Source organism: Nicrophorus vespilloides, unplaced genomic scaffold (assembly GCF_001412225.1).
Source record: "Nicrophorus vespilloides isolate i.1.1-1 unplaced genomic scaffold, Nicve_v1.0, whole genome shotgun sequence".
NCBI lineage: Eukaryota > Metazoa > Arthropoda > Insecta > Coleoptera > Silphidae > Nicrophorus > Nicrophorus vespilloides.
The window spans coordinates 43,274-66,269 of record NW_017097912.1 but is presented as its reverse complement, the minus strand read 5'-3'; the positions used below and the strand labels follow the sequence as shown (position 1 = coordinate 66,269).

Sequence of the window (22,996 nt, the reverse complement as noted above, 5' to 3'; positions counted from 1 at the left end):
GTTGAGTAGTTTTAATTTAAATTCAATTAATAAATGTATAAAACTTATCATGTGTTTTTACTTGGCGTTTTTAACACTAAACTTCACTAAAGTTAAAAATTTACAAAAAAATCAATATCAGGTAAGTAGGGGGTCTACCCAAAACCGAAAAACATGGCAAGGGGTCTACGACACAAAAAAGTTTGGAACCCTCTGGTCTAAACCATAATTGGTTACCGTAAAAACCGATGGCAGTAGGCAAGTGTCCAGTAAAAACATAATTTATAACAAATTAAAGCTTAAGATTATTATTAATAATCTTTTGATAATATAGAACAACTCAGATTTGTTAGGTTATGTAATGTTCCTATGTAAATTGATGAATAGGCTTCTCACCAGCAGCAAATATATAAAAATACCTTTTAATAACAAATAAATCAATCGCTCAAAAGGGTTATTTTATGAGTTATATGTTTACTATTAATTTTATAGCATATTGAGAAATTATGAATTATTCGTTTTGAATAAATGTTACAACATAAAATAATGACAATTGAAGCAATGTCCCAGTAACGCAAAATGTAAGAAGCAGTACCCGATGTACAGGAATTAGTTACGAACAAATCTAGATTTCCAGTGGCTTTCTACAAATAGCAAAAGCATGATGTTGTCAAGTTATATATTTTTAAGCTGTCCAAAAATAGTAAGTATAAAAGAAGGTCATATAAACGTGCCAGCAAACAAAAAGTTCTGCTGCTCTGTTGTTTGGTGTTGATAAAAAACACTCTGAATAAGCTGCAAGACGAGGACCAATCGGATAATGAGGCTTAACAAAACACGTCACTTCATAGAGCAGGGGTCCCAAACCTATGCCCGCGGGCACCATGGCGCCCGCCGACCGTTTTACGTGTGCCCGCTGCTGTGTGAATTAAATATTTTTTTGTGCATTATGTGTATTATTGATTATGTCCAACTATAAATTTATTCTGAAAAAAATAAATGGTGCCCGCCGCCCGACTGGCGCAAAAAAGTTGGGGACTTCTGTCATAGAGGGTTAGATTCTGTCTGCGCAAGTCAAATTGCTCCGCCTGGTTAATAAATAAACAACTAGTTGAATTTTAGAATATGTTTTTGGTTGAGAATATCTGAACTAGAGGTATGATTTTTGAGTGTTAGAGGTTCCGACGAACCCTCAATGTATTTGTTTTAAAGTTATATTACATTAGATAGATAAAGAGAATTACAAAATTTTGATTTTATCTGGCTCGTTGGTCTAGGGGTATGATTTTCGCTTAGGGTGCGAGAGGTCCCGGGTTCAAATCCCGGACGAGCCCACAATTTCTTTTTAAATAATTTATGGACATAAAATAAAAAGGTGACAAGGAGTCGTCGAACTTTTAATCATTTTTAAGATATTGGCTTTAAGGTAACCCTTAATCCTTTGTGTACTTCACATTCATGAGAAATGAAAGCTAATCTATTTGTCTTTTTATATTAATCTAGTGACCAGACATTAATCACAATCATTATCTAAATTTTGAATATTTGAGTTGTCAAACTATTAAATTATTGGTATTTTTTTACTTCTTATTTATAGGACAGACACATTCGTAAGATGTTAGTGATAAAAATCAAATTAAGAATCGGATGAATCCCAATGCAGCACTTTGTCACTTAGAAACAACATTGCATCTCACATTTTCTATCAAGAAGCAGCAAGAAATTTCGAACTAATTAAAAATTGCAATTTTATATTTAGTAAATTTAATTCAATCATATTGACTTTCTACTAGCAACAGAAGATTCATATTTCCATATCGTATTTCCAAGCAGTCTAAGAAGAAAATGTTTATGTCGCATAAACATGGCAAATAGTAAAAAGTTGTGCTTTAGTGTTTTTAGAAAACACACTTTATAAACTCCAAGATGAGGAAAAATTAAATGACAAGTCAATTTTTTTTTTCAAAGAATGAACCCATGAATAAGGATGCTGTAAAACTAAACATTTCCCCGCAAAAGAAGAAACGTAAATATAGGAAATGAACTCTTATTCGGTCGGTGTTGTTTATAAATACTGTGGCGTTAACTCGCAATTCCAGAGATAATTTACCATCTGCAATATTCTAAATTAGTTTTATTATATATATCAGTGTTTTTATTGAGAAGTCAACTTTACAAGTGTTGATCTCATGTATTATAAACTAAGAGTTACAGTCTATTCTTAATTCAATAATTAGGAAGTAAGTGTTTTTTTCTGGACTATATTTCTTCTCCCTTCGACCAACTAACTCAGACTAAATTATATAATACAAAAATGTATCCATTTTAAAAAGGGCTGTTCAATTAAGAGGAAAGTGATAGGCCTAACAAATATACATATTAATTATACAATAGATTTTCTAAGTTAGGGTCGCGATCACCAGAGTAGTCGCAAAAATATTGACGACAGACGGGACATAACCGTTCTTTGGGGAGTCCTTTAATTTTTTTAAGTGCAAAAGGGGGTCACTGACTAAAAACTTTGAGAAACATTTCAATCAGAGAGTCGAACCGAAATTAATTTTGTTCCAGTTTACGGTTACGTAATAAACATTTAGTTCCAGATTCGGTTTCGGTTCAGTTTCGATTCAGTTCCGGTTTAAATTCAAATTTAAAATCGAAAAAAAGCAATTTAAATTGGTTATTTAAAATGTAAAATTGAGTCCAAACTCAAATTTTGATTTAATTTTATTTACCAAATTCCCTTACTATTGCTTTTAATTATAAAATTCAAAATACAAAAGAAATAAAAATTAATTAGTCACTAGTTCAACACATGCACTTTGTAATATTCTATTCTATTTTTAGTCGGTGGTTAATTGGTGATGATTGAGGCTTTATTTATATTGATGATTAAGTGTTCCCACGGAATTCGTTCTTCATGATTTTTTTTTATTATATATTTATTTATTTAAGAATTAGGAGTATTCAAAGAGTCTTCCTCGATGTCTCTTATTCATTGCTGATTTTTTTATTTTCTAAACGGACTGTATATAAATCGGACTATGCGAGTTATTTTCTGGCCTAATTATAATTTCTAAAATGATTTATTTTTACTGAGAGAAGAGCTTCATAAGCAAGCTAAATTTAAGAATTAAGTAATAATTAAGTTGGATGTAGCTGTTATTGACAAGGTAATTTTAACCAATTGAATTCGCTTGTTTCCAATCACTATAAGTGCATCAGATACTATATTACTTACTCGATGAGGTGCATCTGGGACGTGTGAAATTGCAGACTGCGAAATCAGTGGGTTGAATCAGTTTAGCGTGAATGGTGACCGCTCATCCAGAAGGAAATAAAGGAGGAAGCATGTATCCACGTGCATCCGAGGAGATACAAATTTGCGAAATGCAGGGCATGCAAAATACCGAAGTCGAACATGAAAGGGGTCCATCTTCGATCGCCTTCAAGTTCCAATCACATACATAGTTCAATATAACTAAAATAGAAAGAAATAAAGAAATTGTTGCTGAATTGTTAGACAGTTCACGTGAACGACGTTTTGTATTCTGTTTCTTAGCAATTTCATATTAATTAAGTTATCATTGATAAATTACGAAGTTAGAATTAATGTAATTCGGAAGGAGGAAGTCCTCGTTCACCAAATGCTGCAGAACGGGAAATGCAAATACATGGGCATTCCGTTCTATACTCAAATTGAGCAGAAGTGGTTTCAGTAATTGTGCAGCTAAATAGGTAAATAAACACACTTGATATGTTGCAGGAGTATGCATAAACTGTTTTGCTTCGCCTCGAAACAATTGTGGAAGGTGAAAGACAATCTTGAGACAAGCCCATTTGCTGAACGTGTCTCTAGATATTCCCACCGTCTACAAATGGATTATGTAGGAAGAAAGGTGCTAAATAGAAGAGGCTAATAAATAGGTTCGAAACATACAACAGACTAAATAGGAGATGTAATCCATGAAGAAACAACGGCTTCTTGAGTGCCCTATTTTGGTTTACTAGTCCAGATCTGTTTAACTTATACAAATAACCTATATAAATTACACGGGAATATATATTCTTTATAGTCTCTTGTTAACAAATCATGTAAATACTCAAAGAACGTATGAAGACACGTACCCAAGCATATTGTCTTTTGATATACGTTGATTGTCTTTGCCATCATCATCTTGTCGTACAACGTAGTTTATTTTCAATTAAGGTCTTAATCACGTCATGAATCTGAGCACTCAAGATCTTCACTTCGTATCACAAGCCTGAAATTTCGTAAACATAGTTTACACAAGTTTGCTTTTTGAAACTTCTCTATATACAGTATAGAGTTGCATTTGTGTTGCATTTCCGGAAATAAAAAAAACAATAAATACCGAAACTACTTTGCTGTAAATTGACAATTGTGTCATATTCAAATACAGTATATAATGTATTAAAATATACAGAAAATCTCTTAGAAAGCACATGTAACATATTGAGTAAATAATTTTTGTACAATCTTTCTTTTATTGACAGTTATTTTGTTTCATTCTCAGGCGATTTATTTTGAAAAATTTAGTTATTCATTTTCGCGCCAATCGCGTCTCTGGTTAAATGATACAATAGTTTTTCTCGGATTCATTGAACTGAAATAAATTATAATCTTGATACAAATTTCTAAAATTTAGAGGATTGTAAAAAAATGGACAACATTTGAATACGTACAATTATTTCTGATTTTTATTCTCTGCTTAGAGTTTCAATTTCCCGTATTTGTTCTTAAAATTTAACTACTTCTATTCATATTTTTATTTATATTACTATGTACATACTTCCATGGAAACTATAATCTTGTAGTTTGAAAAACTAGTTATTATTTTAAAGGTTCTATAAATATTTTAAAACAACTAACTTTGAATTAATTGTATTGAAATGGTATAAATAGTTTACATACTAGATAACAATTTGATTAAGTATAGGTCATTTTTAGTATAGATCACGTGTACTTATGCGTGTGTATTCCCGATAAATCAAGTGTGTTATGTAATTCAAGAGCTGCTCGTGTGTAGCTAATCTCCGTCCCCTTTGAATGGTGATGTTGTGTACAAAGCCCATCTGTATAGCCACTACCGAATTGATCCCAAACATTATAAAATCCTTTGACACAAAGTCAGGTCAGGTTATGAAGTAATAAAGAAATCAATTAAAACATTATTTGATAAAATATATGCATTAAAAAAGTATATATTTTTTTTAATAATAATAAAAAAATTGTAATAAAATAATGATGGAAATACACAGTAAAATACAAATCTGAAATCAACAATTAAAACTACCTCCGCCCTAAAATATAGTATACATTTAGAAAAGTAAGTTGGATTAACAAACAAAAAAATAACAAGATATTTTTTTTTATTTGTAATATTCAAATGGCGCATAAATTGTTGGGCATATGTCAAAAATAATTCACAGAAGTTCTTACAAAATGACGAATATTGATCAAGAATATTTTGAATTCAAGGAAGAAATTAAAAATTAACCTGAACATAGTTAAAATTAAAAAAAATCTTTGAATTGCTATTGATGAAAAATCGGCGAAGAAGAAATACAAATTATAGCTTGCGCTGAAACAATCTATTAAAAATGAACTTTTATTATTAAAATGTACAATAATTTAGTCCATTTAATGATAAGTTGTGAAAATCCCATATTTCTATTTTTTGTGAAAATTAGAAAACCGGTTTAAACCGATTTTACAAAAAAGATTTTTTTAAAGTCGGTTTTTGCATAAACCCCATGCAATTTCGTCGAGCATTTGAGTACGAACGCATGTTTGCTATTTAACAGTTGATTTACGATCGGTCTTCTACGTTATTTGTTACGTCGGATGTTTACCTCTTTTAACGCTGTTTCGTTAAGCACTGGAACTTACTAGAACATATGACCAGTTAAGCTGAATATGCTTTTAAATATATTTTATTATACAGGTACATTATTGTATATTCTTTTTATATTGTATCCGATAGTTTATTGTATTGCTGGATACATTTTGATTATCATTATGTAAAATAACATAATTACAATTATGTTGACCTTATTTATGTTTATTCTTTAATTATGGTACTAATTAGCATATAAATTGTTTGGTCGTAAATCAAGAAAAATCAGCCTCTGCAATTATTTTGTAATTATTCAAATGGATTTTGTTGGTCAGAGGGGTGTGTGTATGTGAGAAAGAAGCTCGATATCAAAACGTAATCTGCTTGTTGTGAAACGTTAGCCTTAACGATTTCTGCGTCCGCTTAGCATCGGATCGTCGTCATGTTTTTGCTTCCGGTTCCGGCCTTAAACGGCGCAATCGGAGACAGCGAACGAGATCCATTTAACACCCACTCGACTCGGGATTGCGTAACCACGAGCTTCCGTAAAAGAATGGGAAATAATGTGTGCGTTCGAGGAACATGCTGAACGCGATGAGGAGGAACGCTCGACGGCTTAATGCTCCTGGAAAGCAATCCACTTCCGATTCTGTCTGCAGAGGGGTTGTATAAATAATGGAGATAAAAAATAATATTATTTTAACATAATTAGCAAGAAAGAAACGTTCGATTTATAATAAATTTATTGAGACATTTTGTTCTATGTAAATTAAAAAAATATTTCCATCTATAAATTGATGGCGTTTCTTCTAATTTATACAATGAATTATAAAAATAATACAATTTCTACTGCACTTGATTAATTTAAAAACAAAATTTTGAAATTAGATGTAGTATTGTTCTAACTAACTTAATATCTTAACTATAACAAATCAACTTGATATATAAACCATAAGGTAGGCAAAGGATCTAATATTTCTGGTTTGTCTGTGTTTGTGATGGTGATTGCACACAATAAAACATAAAAAATAAAATATTTCATCCAAGCTTGATAACCAAATAACACATAAACCAATATAAAGAATTATTCTTTACGTCCTTGGAAAATATTAATTTAGTCAAAGTCAAATGTAGATTGAGAAAACTAACACAAATATCTATGTACTTGCTACAATTATTAAAAAAAAGAAATGTTTACTGCTTGTTTGTAATGATGTAAATATTGTCAAGTCTTATGCAAAATTTCTTGAAAAGTCTGCAAGGAAAATAACAAGTACTTGATAATGAGTATTTAGGTGCTAGAACTATAAAAAAGTTGCATAATAATTTATAACTTCCCTTTTTAATTTATTTTATGTGTTTTTAATTATTTGTATTTATTATTGTCTTGTATTATTAATCATATTTCTTGTAAATATAAATAAAAATATATATACAAACAAGTCTATTGAGAGATTCCCTTTGCAATTCAAGATTTTATTTACATTTTTCATAACTTTGTGGAAGAAGTAATCGTCTTGGTAGTCCTCAGGGATGATATTACGGAAAAGAGATAATTGATGTATGTTTTTGTTTTTAGAATAAGTTATTAGATATTTTTTTCAATTTAAAGATATTATTTTCATACTTTATGTATATGATCATGATCAATTAAAAAACAAACAAACAAACTTACTTACATTATTATTTCAAAATTGTCAAACACTATAACAGTCTTGAAAAATAATGAAATGTTTTTATATTTGTTGTTTTACAATGAACATTGTAAATTTTAAGCTTAAATTATATAATAAGTGAATTATAGTGATTTAGATTACAAAAACTGATCAATTTTCATATATATATATCCGGTTTTTAGAGGAAATTTATGTAATTCGAATCGGGCTTTTTTTTAACTAAAAGCCGGTTTTTGACCCAATTCAGAAAGTTTTTTGTACAAATCAAGATATCAAGATTGTATCCAAATTATTAAATAGAAGATAAATGCAATGATGAAAAATCGGCGAAGAAGAAATACAAATCATAGCTTGCGCTGAAACAATCTATTAAAAATGAACTTTTATTATTAAAATGTATAATAATTTAGTCCATTTAATGATAAGTTGTGAAAATTCCATATTTCTATTTGTTGTGAAAATTAGAAAACCGGTTTAAACCGATTTTACAAAAAAGGTTTTTTAAAGTCGGTTTTTGCATAAACCCCATGTAATTTCGTCGAGCATTTGAGTACGAACGCATGTTTGCTATTTAACAGTTGCTTTTAAATATAATTTATTATACAGGTACATTATTGTATATTCTTTTTATATTGTAACCGATAGTTTATTGTATTGCTCAAAATTGTCAAACACTATAACAGTCTTGAAAAATAATGAAATGTTTTTATATTTGTTGTTTTACAATGAACAAAAACAAATCTTCCGCTATTTAAATAATATATTTTGATATTACCCAGCATTTTTTTTATAGTTTTTTCTAAATATTTTTACAAGACAAAATACATAGAAGTAGATTTGTTTGCATAAAATAACTTTTAATTTAGAGTTAAAAGTTATATATTTCTGCTGGACTTTGATACTGTGTGCAGTGGAACCTCGCATAACGAACATAATTTGTTCCAAAATGTTGCTCGTACGCGAAACACTCGTTAACTCTTGGAGGGTCGAGGAATTCCTAAATTTCTAGACCCAACAAATTTTTAGACAACTAACTAAGACAACTTAGACAACTTAATCAACATCGGAAGGTATTCATTTTCTAGAAAATCATAATAATGACTTATTAGGCTTATTCAAAACGTGGCACATTAGTACAATGATGAAGCAGGTGCACAATTCAGGAATGCACGTTATGCGAATTACTCATTAAAAGAGGTGCTAGTTAACCGAGGATTCACAGTATCTGAATTTTAAAGTTTGTTTTCATTAGTAAAAGTAGGTATTCAACAAATGTTCTCCCTCTATTCGTATTAGGAGATTTGGATAATGTGTATATAGGAGGAACACACGATGAACAGGAACTCTCGTCGGCTTAATTTACCACTTCCGTTTCCTTCTGTAAGTGGGTTGGTGCGATTTGCATATTTTTCGGGCCCGAATAAATTCGGTTTAACAATTAGCAACCAGTCTGCAAGGATGATGCAAATCGAGTCTTGCAAGCGAAACGGACGATGAGGAGGGTCGGTCTGAAGAGAGGGGGTAAAGTTGGCACTTAATGAAAGGCAAACACGTTATTAGGTGGTAACAGGATCCACCAAAATTTCGCAAATAATATAAATTTCACCGCGGACCGCGTGTGCCATTTATAAATGCGCCCTTCGTCGGCAGTAAATTAATTTTAATTAGCACCGGAACTCGTGTTACACGTTAAAAATATAATCGCACGGAACGTGCCGTTTAATTGATCACCTTCGTCTTTTCTACTTCCTTTTCTATTGCTAACTGCATACCGGTATTTCTGAACAACTGACGCTGGAATTCTCTGTAGAACACTTGGACATCCTCCGGAAGGTGTTGGGATATCCTGAGATTTAGTGAGGCTTCGAACACTAATTGCCTATTACCACGTTCCAATTTTCAAATTTATGTATACTATTATAAGCAAACTCCATTAGCTTATATTAGCATATGTGCATTGAAAAATGGTATAAATAGACCGAAAAGATTTATGGTCCATAGTCATAGTTTTTTTTTAATTTTGATTATATAAATATGTGCTGATTTCTATTTATTTTTCTATGCTTAAGTTTCCCTACCCACTAGCTAGTGAGCACAGGTTCAAATCCTGGTCAAGCCAGGCCCTTTGTGAGCCCTCTCGGTGCTTGCAGCAACAAGGCAACAAGGTTCATCACAGATGGACAGTGAAATGAATGAGGTTCAGCCAAGTCGATGGCCAATGACAGTATTAATGATAGCAGCAGATTTACAGTGAAAGGAAATAGTGGATTCGCAGAGCATCAATATACTACGGAAGTTAACTAAAAAAATCATCAAAATGGTAACTATCCACCGGGAAAGATTACCTACCTAATGTCAACCGCGATCTTAAATTTACTCAATGTTCACATTGATGAACAGATTGTGAATAAAATTACACGACATTAATAATGAATTTAATTAAATAATAATTTTAAAAATTACTTGTACAAACAGCAATCTTTACTTGCTTACCATTATCACTTTCAGTTATTCTCCTTAAAAACTAAGTTATCTTAATGTATTCCGCTCCGAATTTGTGAGGATGTAGTTCGAGTAGTCCCACGTCTTAGCAAGATACGTGTTTGATGTATTTACGTTATAGTGTACTTCTTGTAGTCTCAAAAATATGGCACAACAATAAGTAATGCTTCAAATAGAAATAGAGTAATGATTTACATAGGCGGCTTTGAATTTTAATTGAGCACAATAAAAATAAATTTCAATAAAGGGTACACATAACAATTTTATATATAAACTATTTAGTTTAAACCATTTATTTGATCGATATTTAATATGTTGTTATGTCCAACCACTAAGTGTGTATTCCACCGAAAGCAATGACCGATAAGAATATTCCTTCGTATTTTCAACCCGGATCCAAGATGCAAAATAGGCAGTTCCAACGAGTGCAGTTGCCGATTAATTAAAACGTTCATTCATATTTTGAACTCGAAACCCAAATGCAGAACAGGCATATTCCTGAAACGGAGCTTCTTATCAAAACCGTGTCATACTCTTCAAACTCCCACCTGTAGTTGCTTAGTTCATTTTATACATAATATAAGTATTTTTAATATGTCTTAGTAATAAAGTTAAAGTTTTGAGACAATAAAGCAAACTCTTTAACGAACATTTAAGAATAAATCACAAGTAAAAACTCGTTGACTTGATTATTTACAAACCCTAAAACTCCACAACAGACAACCGAAGAAAATATTCCACAATGACCCGATTTTCCATCCCTGGGAGAGGACAATGCAGACAGTCTCAGAATCTAGTAAGCGGCACTCTTTGTACCCATTACAATTAAATTATCATTTGTATTTTATAATAAACCGAGGCATATCACTTTTTCAGTTGCGAAGGACTTACAATTAGATTGTTGCAATTTTGTTACATGGCCAACACATAGTAGTTACATAAATAATTTTCAATGTTAAAAAAAATCGGTTTAATGCATTTGTTCTGTTTGATTTTCGCATAATTTAAAGTTTACGAATATCTAACAAGTGCAATAGTTTCTATAATTATAAGCGATTACATCAATTTTAACGTGTTAAATATACTCAGCACAGACGTTATATCAATTTCTGACTGTCCTAAATGAGATAATCATCATATTTCTGGTAAGCAAAAGTAATTGCAAAGTTATCCGAAACGTGCGGTTTTATTATTAGCAAAGTTTCATTTCCGGAGAGCGCTGCCGCCGACGCATTTTGTTTAATTAAACTTGCACAATTTCGTGATTAATCATGTTAATTGAATGGAATCCACGCGCGTGTACATTGTTTTCTGAGATACACATATACACTTCAGTCCGTACCACGCGTGTCAATGTTTGCGTTTTCAATCGAACTTTGCAAACCCGGAAATCCATCCATCCATCTGGCTACATCATCTCATCCCCCGTCTGCCGCTGCCGCAGAAATGGATCGTGATGGATGCGTGCTGAGGCCGGAATCCCAGCAAGGTGATATAAGGTCCGTAGGCACTTTCCCTGGGTCAATATGCAATCTCCTCCCCGATTCCACCAAAATACACTACATTTACGCCCGGAATGGAATCTCTCGAAGGCAAATACATCTGTGCATGTATTTGCATCTCTACCTACATTCAGATCACGTGGCCATTGTCGCGATGCTTTCTTCTCTTCCCTTCCTTTTTTTTTGTTGGATTCTCGCTGTATTTCTTTCTTTCTTATTCTACTTCTTTCGGTGCTTCGAAGAAGGACGAAAATTACGTTTTTGCTTTTCCTTTCGTATCTCGTTCGTTCGTTCAGTCGCTTTCCCTCCTCGTCGAAAGGGGAAGCTTTTTTCGCCGGTCGCCTTTCTGCGGGGCGCGAAAAAACATCTTTAGTTCGGCGTTTAAGGACGAGTCGTCCCTAAGCGCCCGGAAAAATTGAATTATTCCGCGATTCATCATCCGACACAATAGACGGCCAAAGAATGAAATAATAATGCGAAGATGCGAAAACACCTAGCATTCAATTTGGCGAATGCGCCGAGTACACTGCTCACTTATCTACAAAATTTATTCTTCCATTCCGATACTTTTTCATTTACTATTAAATAACCCTATATCATCATACATTAAAATTACTACAATATTTATGAAATTACTAAGACATTATTATTAATAACAATAATGATAGTTCTTCGTACAGTACAAGAGTTTATAAGTTGTATAATATTATGGATTATTTTTTTCGCTTTTAATATGCCTTCAAAGAAAAGCATGTATTCTAATATTATATAAAAAAAACTAAATGTACATTTAGACTTTTAAATTATTTTTTTAATTATTATATATTACTCACTCTATCCGAAAATATGACAATACTCATTATATTGGTATTGTTCATATTCATAGCTTAATAACATAACATATTTGACAGGCGTTGCTTTTTAGTTAAGTTGGAATTTGTAGACCGAAAATTAGTTTTTTTTTAAGAAAAATAAAATAGTCACCGCTGCTGTAATTTCAAAATGGAAAATGTTAACCCAAATAATGTGAATTTACAAAGAAGAGATGTCAAATCGAAGCAATTAACTACTGATCAAAATCATGATATCTTGCAACAGCTATTACAGTATTTGAATAACAAAGAAAAAATAGAGCACAGCACTATTAATAATATAATATTCAATTTAAGTGACAACCACCAAACAGTCCGGATTTAAATGTTCATGATTTGGGTTTTTTTTTTAACTCCATTCTATTACTACAATATGAAGATTTACCAAATACAATTGATGAATTGATTGAATGTGTTTTATAACATCGCAAACGTATATGGAATCAACTATGTTAACAGCAGGGAGACATTCCTATAAATTTCCTCATATAAATAAGGTAAAACTTCGTCGTGAGGGTCGATTAACATTAAGGTATATATGTTCAAAAGAAACGTTCAACAAGGCTAAATCTCACTTCAACTAAATTTGTATTACACTAAAAAAATTGTATTTAGTTATATAGTAATAATAAAATGAATTTAATATTTTTTTTATATTTAATTTTAGTTTTATTTGATCTGTTTCGCAAATCTATGAGAGGATAATATTTTTTCATATGAATTGTACACTTATTGTTTATATATTTCTTATATATTTATACATCGTTTGTCTATAAAATAGAAATAAATAAATTGGATATTTGTCATATTAAGAAAATTATTATATGTTCAGGCAATAAATAATGTTTATTATTTATTAAATTCAGATATTTTATAGAATAACATTTGAAGGAAGCAGAAGCACTAAAATAAACTTAACGTTTTCACTGTCTTCTGATCATCTGTGATGAACGTTTGGATTTTCAGAGCAAGCTTTCGACATCAGAAAGGGATAAGGAAGCCATATTCAAGGATCGGACAGCACAAGAATTTATATTTGAACGTACTACAATTGATGGGATATAGAGGAATTACGGAACGTCAAGGATCTATATGTTTTTTTCTATTTGATGAAAATACTTTTACAAAGACTTACTGAATATTCTCGTTCTGCTCATATTAATATTTTTTTACATATTTCTTATAATATTCAATTACTTGTTTCTTCACATACAATTTGAATTATATCAACATACATGCATTCTGTTGCATTTCTCATATATCCTCACTGCTCGTCATATATCCTCACTGCTCACAGTTCACATATTATTTCACTTAATTATTTGTCACAATAATGGAATAAACTAATAGTCATTATTTTACTAATTAAATATATTATTACAAATATTCACTTTCTTATGGCACTTTAAAAAATGTATACTATTTTCCAATACATATTTAATGAAGAAATGGTGATTTTTCTTTTGTACAGACACATAATAATAATCTACAACATTAAATCAGTCTAATGATCTCGGTATACTAAATGAAATAAATATAAATTAAGTGAAAGTCCTTAAATTTAATATAATTTCAAATTTAATATTTCAAGGATCACTCAGTATCATTTAGAAATGATGTGCCTCATACTTTCAAATATTATCTTTTGGAATCAATGCAAATAACCCTAGAAACTTAGATAGAGATAAAATAATCTGCAGGTTCATTTTCTTAGAACTTATATGTTTTTAAATTGAAGAAATTTCCTGAAAAACAAATGTAGCAGAAACAACGATTTTTCCGACCATAACCGGATATAGAGAGAATATTTTGTGAAAACCGTTCAATACGACTATTCAAACTATTTTCTCAAAAGTACTTATGTACTTTCTATGAAATTGATATGAAAATATGGTAACAAAGTAATATTACAATAAAACTAGGTTAACTGTAATTAAAGTAAATTAATATTCTATAAAAGTATATAGCAATACCTATTATAGCGCGTGTAATTGTTTCCGCCAATATCCCGGACTATTTAAAACCGACTAATCGAACAATAAAAAAACAATTTTTTTCGATTTTTATTATTGTGCTCAATTATTTTTTTTTAAATATAGATAAAGTGAATGTGGATTGTTCGAAGCCGGAATTGCTGTACTTTTATATTTCTCTAAACATGATATTTCTTTTCAATAGAGTAACTTATATATCTATACAATAGGCATTTGAACCCCACCTATATTGTGAAATTAAATGGTTTGAGAATTGAAATGAAATGATCCCAAGTCAGATTGAACTTGAACTAAAGTTTAAACTAAAATCCTTAACTGTATCCGTTTACATAAAAAGTAACGATTGTTTTTGGAGTTAAATGGTTTAAAAAAATATCGGTAGAGTGATCTTGGGATAAATAGGCATTTATTTTGACGTTGACCGGTGTGTAAAGTGCAAAGTACGAACTTCGAAATCCAATTTATAGGATAAATAGACGTATTAAAACTTTAAATTGAAACTGATATATGGCAAACTATTTGTATATTGATTTATTTTATCCGAATATCCAACAAAATTTGTATGAGAATAATTTGATTTTAAAAACGATTTAATTTGTAACTTTGATTTAAAAAAAAAATTAAAAATATACAAAAAATAGAAATGTTTTTTTACCTTGCCATTCCAGATGTTTTTATTTTCTATTAGACCAATATTACCAAAGAAATATTTAATACTTATTAAGAGCGAAATAAAATCAAAAGATACTCCTGGATACAATTTAATAAAATAAAAAATCTTAAAAGAATTAATAAGGAAAGGGATCATATTTCTAACAATTATCTTCAATACTTTCCATCTCAATGGAATTAGTTCTAATTATTTTAATATCCACACCAGGAAAGGCTCTTGAAAACATAAAATGTTATAGACTTATAAGTCTGCTTCCAATAAAATCAAAAGTGTTTCACAAGTTATTAATAGGCAGGCTGAATATTGTCATAAACAACAACGAGCAGATTCGACAGATTATACTATAAATTAAAAAAAGATTCTACAATATAACTTTTATAAAATAATAAATTTATATTTGATAGGAAGATATTTTCAATTGAAAGTGACGAATCACTTATCATACAACATAGTGCTAACAATAAATCAAGCTGCTGGCATAACAGTTATTCTGTAGTTGTTGTGGCAAAGACGGAGGAGGAGTTAATAAGAAAAACAAAGCATTCAATTATATGGGGGTATTTCGAGCTGGCTGTTCTTCGCCCAGCACATCAGGTCACTAGAGGCAACTAGTTGTAAATAGACGGTGGTCCGAAGTCAAGCAAATAAAGTAGTGTCAAAGTGTGGTGTTTGGGAAGAAGCAATGAAAGTGCTGAGCTACAGAAGAGAACTGGGAACTGGAAACATTGAAAATAATAGCTGGCATGCCACTAAACGAGTTTCTAGCTGGAGAGTGAACTGACAGGCAGAGTGGACTGAGCAAGAAATCTGCTAAAACTAGACTGCTGGAAAAGTGGCAAGAGAAATGGGATAGCTCAGAGATGGGAGTCTGGACCCGACGTCTAATCCCAGAAACAGGACCCTGGATTTCCAGAAAGCAGGGTGAAACATCTTTTTACCTGAACCAAGAGCTTTCCGGACATGGGTGCTTCGAAGTACCTGCACTTCATACCGAGGTAGAAGGAAGAAAAGTGCTGGTACTGCGAAGAAGATGATAGCCCAGAACACACGTTCTTTGGATGCTGCAGAAGAACGCAGATAAAGGACAAGGCGGAACAAATCTTGGAGAAGTCCTAGAACAAGAGTCGTTTGTTGGTTAATTGCTGACGAGCCCAAAGAGGTGGATGGAGTGAGAAAAGGAAAAAAGTAGTGGAGACCGACACGCGTCAAAGTTAAGTGTTTGCTATCAAAAAAAAACTGTATTGCAGAGACTTATCAAAATATCGGACGTGGATACAGATGAATAAGGGGAGAGGTTTTAGTAGGAATCCCACAGTACCACAACTCCACCTGTGGATATTTATTTCGTATTAAATTGTTATTAATTAACTTGTACAAAATTTTAAAAATCACACCAAAAAAAATAAGAGGACATGTCCGGATTTGTAATTGTAGTTTTTTAATTATAATATAATAATTCTAATTATATTGAACTCTAATTAAATGATAAATACACAATGTACAAACCGGTCTCAAAATCATTAAAATGTTTAGAACCGTATTACAAGTATTAATTAATGAATTTTCAAATATACACTATAAGAGAAGTAGATAACCAAAAAAAGATGAAGAGAAATTATACGTAAATAATTAGGAGAAAGATGAAACGAGATAAGGAGACAATGGCATGCTGGAAATCGTTTCTGAGTATCGAGTAAAACTTTCGCTATTAATTAAAGTGTAATTATGGCATCGCAGTTTAAGTTTAACCTTAATAATTAATTACATTCTTTCAAAGTCGTGATCACATGAAATATTCGAATTATTTAAAAACACCCAATAAATTAATTACCAAATTTTAGTTTTTTGTTTATCAACAATCAAAGAGCACATCAATTAAATGGATTCTATTATAAATTTATTGAAGGAAAAAAAAAATAAATATGTGTGTTCTTTACACAATATTTCACTATTTTCTTCTTGTACAGCTTTAAGATAATTAATGTTTACCAAGCGGTGAAATTAATGGATCATTTAACTCCTAAAATAATTTAAAAATAATATTATGAATTTGAAGTAAAGATGTTTATGTAATTCAATAATAGACTATATACTTTTCAATTGAATATAATATATTAGTATAATGCTATAATTTTTACCAGAAATTATAATTTATGTTTTATACTGGAATATAATTTTTACAATGATCGATTTAATTAATATATGTTAATCCACTCTTGACATATTGGTTCAGTATTCGATTAATAAAAATGAAAAAGAAAAGACAAAGATTGTAAGTTTATATTAGCGAAATTAAATAAAGTAAAGCGAAGTTTTAGTTTGAGGAGAACAATTTAAATGCAGTGAATTCGAAAGCAGTTCCAGATGTCTTAGCAATGGATTTTCATATAACTAGAATGCCAATTATAGATTTATTTCCTGGAAATAGATTTACGTAGCGTCAGACCAAGAAATGATTTAAATTTGCAATCATCAACAAAATTAGACCACATATTGTTTAACTGCATAAATAATAGAGATCATACAAAGAAAATTAAAAACTTATTGGCAGCAGGAATGCAGCTACCTATAAAATGTGAATACGAATTTAAAGAAAAAGTGACTGGTGAAATTATGTCAAGGAACACTGGCCAAATTGAGAGAGAGGAGGAGAAAAAACAGAAATAATATGAAATACTTATCAAAACTAGTAGTTCTTCTATATGTTAAACTTACGTCTTATTTGTCTGCAAAGAAACATGATGTATTACTGTATGATTAGTCTCATGGTACTATCTGATTGTCTATAACTAAAATATTTCCTCTTCAACATCCTAAATCCACGTAAACATTATTTGTGTTCTTGCATAATTGAGCCCCTTTGACGGACAGTGTCACTATTATTTTACACAATCAATTTTATTTTATTATATGATTATATTTATGAGATGGGATAGGTTTTAAATAATGGGATACAAAAAACTATCTGCTTACCTGAGTAACATTGAATGTGTTTAATCAAAGTTGTGAATGTTTGTTTTAATTATTTATTACTTACGATTCATCATAGATTTTATAATCTATTACAATTTGTTGTGGACAAACATCTAGGAAATTATCTATCGTCGTGTAAAGAAAGCTTCATAAATTAGCTAACAATGTCTAGTTAATTCTATTTAATTTGTAATTTTCTGTTTCAACAAATATTATTTCTTAATAGTTTACATCGATTGGATTGTTGTTGAGAAGATTAATAGTTATGGTCATCTATGGCTCTTGAGCTTATTATAGTATCTAATTGTTATTGTAGCTTCCGGTTTTCACTTGTAGATTCTCATAAACCCTTCAGGTTAGAAGCATCAACGATCTTTCTTAGGCAACATCTTTATAATATTCTGATGATTTTTTATAATTGTATTCTGAAAGTTCATTTAAGTTTTAGATAAACTGATATGTCTTTTTGTCTCCAGTAAATTTAAAATATTTGAAATTTTATAGAAAAAAACATTTTCTTTCAATAACTATAATAATCAACAAGAACTGATTTATGTTTATATTTTTCTTTTAATTTAAAAATATAATAAATCCAGTCGTATTAAGAATAGAGACTTATAAATTCGAATGTTTTAGTTTAATTATGAATTTGTGAAATTGTAACAAATATTAACTTACTTATTATATTGATTGAATTTGAAAAACATTTTTTTATTATGAACTCATCTGTTAACAATTACAGCATTCCTCTTTGCAATACTTTCAGTTACTATTTCTGACTGTTATTTGGTATTTCTATAATTAATATATGAGATATAAAAAAATCACTAGTGATAGACAGCATTGACTTAGTTGAACGCTTTTGCGATTTGACACGGTTCGATTACTCTCCGATAAACGTTAAATAAACAACAAACGGAATTGACGGTTCGTTAATATTCCGTTTGTACAGTCGCAAAAGCGCACGGGTATTTTCACAGTCAAGCCGATCGGTCCGCACATATTTATCGATTCGAATAACTTATTTATATTTCGATTTGAAATAATCGGCATACGAATACATTATTATTTTATTACTCTATTCATCTATCGATTGCAATTCAATCTGATAATTTAAAAATTTAATAAATAACATGATGCAAATACAGTTTTTCCTCACTTCTTAAATAATTCAGTTCCCGAACACAAATCTTCAGTTTTTGAACATAATTTTGGTTCTCAAAGTTATGTTTCTGCAACAGGCAATTTTATAATCAAGTAAATGCTCAGTATTCGAATATAATTTAGGTTCTCGAACAAAAAAAATGTTACTTCGACGGATTAAATGATAATCAGTGAAATCTCGCTTAAGGATCATAATTCGTTCAAATATTTCCGGACATTTACTCGAATAGTGAAACAATTTTAACCATATAAACTAATGTAAAATCCCATAATGCATTCCATGTCGGAAAAAAAGTTTAACTTTGTCTTGCTTTCTAATGATTTTTCTTTTCATATCTATGTTTATTTTTATTCTTTCGCTTTTTATTCGGAGACATGCAAGTGTTATTTAATTTTTCACAATAAATATCACAAATAATATATAAAAATACAAATAATATGTGAACACAAGTTTAGAAACTTGAGGACTGCAGGCGCAGTCCTCATCACTCGTTAAGCAAAATTCTCCTTAAGCGAGATGCTCGTAAAGCGAGGTTCCAGTGTATATGATTGAAATGCGTTAGTTTTCAAACATAAATCCTTATTTTTCAAACAGAATTTCGGATCTCGAACAAAAATTGTTACTCCGACGGGAAATATAATAGACAACTTGATCTTATGGAAAACTCGGTTTCTGCTATTGTTCGGTCATGATACAATATTTAGGAAAAATGTCGGATTTTTATATTTCAAAATGGGTTTTCCATCCGACAATCTTATAATCAAGATATACGATGTGAAAGTTACTTCACTTATTATTGTACTGAAAAATTAATGTTATTTTTTGCCTATATTTTGTCTATTTACTATCATTATTTTAGTTCTATGGTTGTTGAAATAAATATTATTAATATTCCAACATTTTTGAAAATTGGATTTGATATAAAGGATTAAATAAACAGTCATCTGGTCTTTGTAAACATATTACATAACTTTATATTATATATTGTAGGCAAATCGGTTTTGATACATTATTTAGAAACAAATTATTTTAAAAAAATCGAGATTTCATTAGTTTTGTACGCAAATATAAAACTGGTACCATGAACAAAATTTGTATAGCAAAAAACCTCTGTCCCCGAACAAAATTTTGGTTTCCCTTTAGACACTATATATTTCTTTTTATGTAGTGTAATTTTATTTACAATCTGTTCATCAATGTGAACATTGAGTAAATTTAAGATCGCGGTTGACATTAAGTAGGTAATCTTTCCCAATGGATAATGGTAACTATGATGATTTTTTATTTTAATTTGTAGGTTGGCCGTCATCTTGTAGGTTAACTTCAGTAGTATATAGATGCTCTACGATTTCACTATTTCCTCCTGTGAATCTGCTGCTATCCTTAACACTGTCATTGTCCATCGACTTGGCCGAACGTCCATATGCTGAACCTCATTTATTTGACTGTCCATCTGTGATGAACGATGGCCCTATTGCAGCAAGCACCGAGAGGGTTTACAAAGGGCCTGGCTTGACCAGGATTTGAACCTGTGACCACTGGTAAGGCGACTTAACCAGTCGACTATTAGTAGCCCTACTACATAAATTGAAGTTATTTTTTTACATTGTTTTATCTATATACTTTAGTTTGATGGTTGTTGAAATAAATAGTATTAGTATTATTATAATATGTTTGTAATATTTTATTGTATTCTCAGTACGTTTTTCGAAAACCGAGGTTGCACTGTAATTTAAGATTAAAACGAAAAAAAAAAACAAAGATTTCTTTCTTTTTTTATCTGCTTTTTTATAGTGTGTTTTATGTTTTGTCGTGTGCAGTGATCGAGTGAGAACTGGGTCTATGGACATAATAGGACCCAATAGGGCGGTGTACCAGCTTAACCAACCTTTTGCAACCCCCAGTTTTCAACGCAAACATTACACGCGTCCATTTCGAGGATACTTAACATTAAGAATCCCAAAGCACCGGGTTTCATGTTACCCTTCCTTCTCTCCGATTTTTTTTTGTACTTTTTTTGGTATCTTCTTCTCTTTTTTCTTTTTGTTTTTCCTAATCATAGGTCTCTTTGTCTTTCGCATCGCTTCTTATACAACGTTGTCTCCCTCCGCCGCACGCTCAGTTTACCGGCTCTCTAGGCTGGACCGGCGCATATACAGTGACGCCGCGACGCCGACGTCCCTACTGCTTTACCAGTTATCCTGCAGCGGTCGTCGCGCGCTCACGAAAACAAACACGAAAGTGGAAAAAACAGGCAGAAAATCACATGAAAAATAAACTATAAACTGTGCAAACAAATAGAAAAGTGATTGTGTCTTAAATAATTCGATCATAAAAATAAATTTAAAAAAAAAACAATTGTGATTCTTAGGATAAAGTTTGAGCATAGTTCAGGTAACTTTTTAATTATTTTTTTTATTACAAAATAAAATTAAACTGAAAGTTTTAATGCAAAAGAGTTTTGAGCATGTGTTAATTATGCGACGATTTGTATAATTAAAATATACATACAATTGTGTTTGCGTGCTCCATCGGGCGAAGCGATTAACTCGTGAAGTATATATTATCCAAATTGTCCCTAGAGTCTATTCCCTTGTACACAATGAAAGCAATTGGATGTAATATCCTTTCGGTCGTTTCGTGCTTTCATAAATTACCTTCAATTGGCAGTAATTGCGAAAACAAAACCCAGACATAAATTATTTTTGAAATCGACAGAAAAATTGTCGATCATTTTCTTCCACATCAGTTCTTAGTACATTCTTGTAGCATTTCTTTAAATTATCCAAATCTGTTGTTTTAGTTAATATTTATTTCAAAAAAACTACAGAAAATGAACAATTATTCAAATATAATTAATTAGAGTTATTAATTGAACTTTATTTCCGCTCATATTTTATTTATTTAAAAATAAAACTCAAATAATGATCAGATTAATGATCTAATTATTGACTGTGCTTGGAATTTCATTAAAATTGAAATTTGAAATGCAGAAAACTGAATTATTTAACAACAGCAAAAAAATGTATTGCAGCACATTGAATAATTCGATTAAATTTCAATATTTTATTATTGAAGCGCATTGCTGTTTGCCGGAAATACAGTAATTATAATAATTCGTCAAAAGCAATTGCATGCAAATTGACACGGACTATATTATAATATTAAACGAGGTTCCAAACAGCGTCGCTGCTTTGGGTTTTGCCAGCATTGTGGAAAAAAACCTTAATTGAATGAAGCAAGTTAAAGGAACCGAATGCAAAATAAAACGAGAAACACTTAATTTACATGCAAATTTTATCGATTGAAATGTCTTCATTACGGAACGATTTTTATCAAATTTGCATGTAACGTGGAGCGGTCTTTAACGTTCATGCTCTCATTTAAACGTAAAGATTGTAAGTAATTAATTGCCAAATTCATTTCGTTTAAATTTAATTTGATGGATGCGAAAATAATGTAATGTAATTCGTTTTATTTTAGTTTTTATTGCATTTTAGGCAATCTGTATATGTATTTTGTTATGTATACCAGTGCTTCCTAACCTTTTTATCAATGCGGACCGGTCAACGTTTGATAATTTTAGCGCGGCCGTTGATACAGTTACACCAAAAAATGAATATAAAGTGACTTAACATTTAACTTACTAGATTCCAGTGAGTTAAAATAAAATGGAAATAATTTAATGCGAACCGGGGATTGGGGACCATTGATGTTTACAATAAGTTACAATAAATTAATTAAACTTTATTTATACGGAATAACTAATTAATATTTAAATGGGAATTTAATTGGATAT

At 30.6% G+C, this 22,996-nt stretch overlaps 1 non-coding gene across 1 annotated transcript; it reads left to right on the top strand.

The window, feature by feature from the left end:
* Positions 1-1,241: 1,241 nt before the first annotated feature.
* Positions 1,242-1,313, top strand: Trnap-agg. Its single transcript has one exon. It is a non-coding gene; the product is annotated as a tRNA-Pro (tRNA).
* Positions 1,314-22,996: the final 21,683 nt, after the last annotated feature.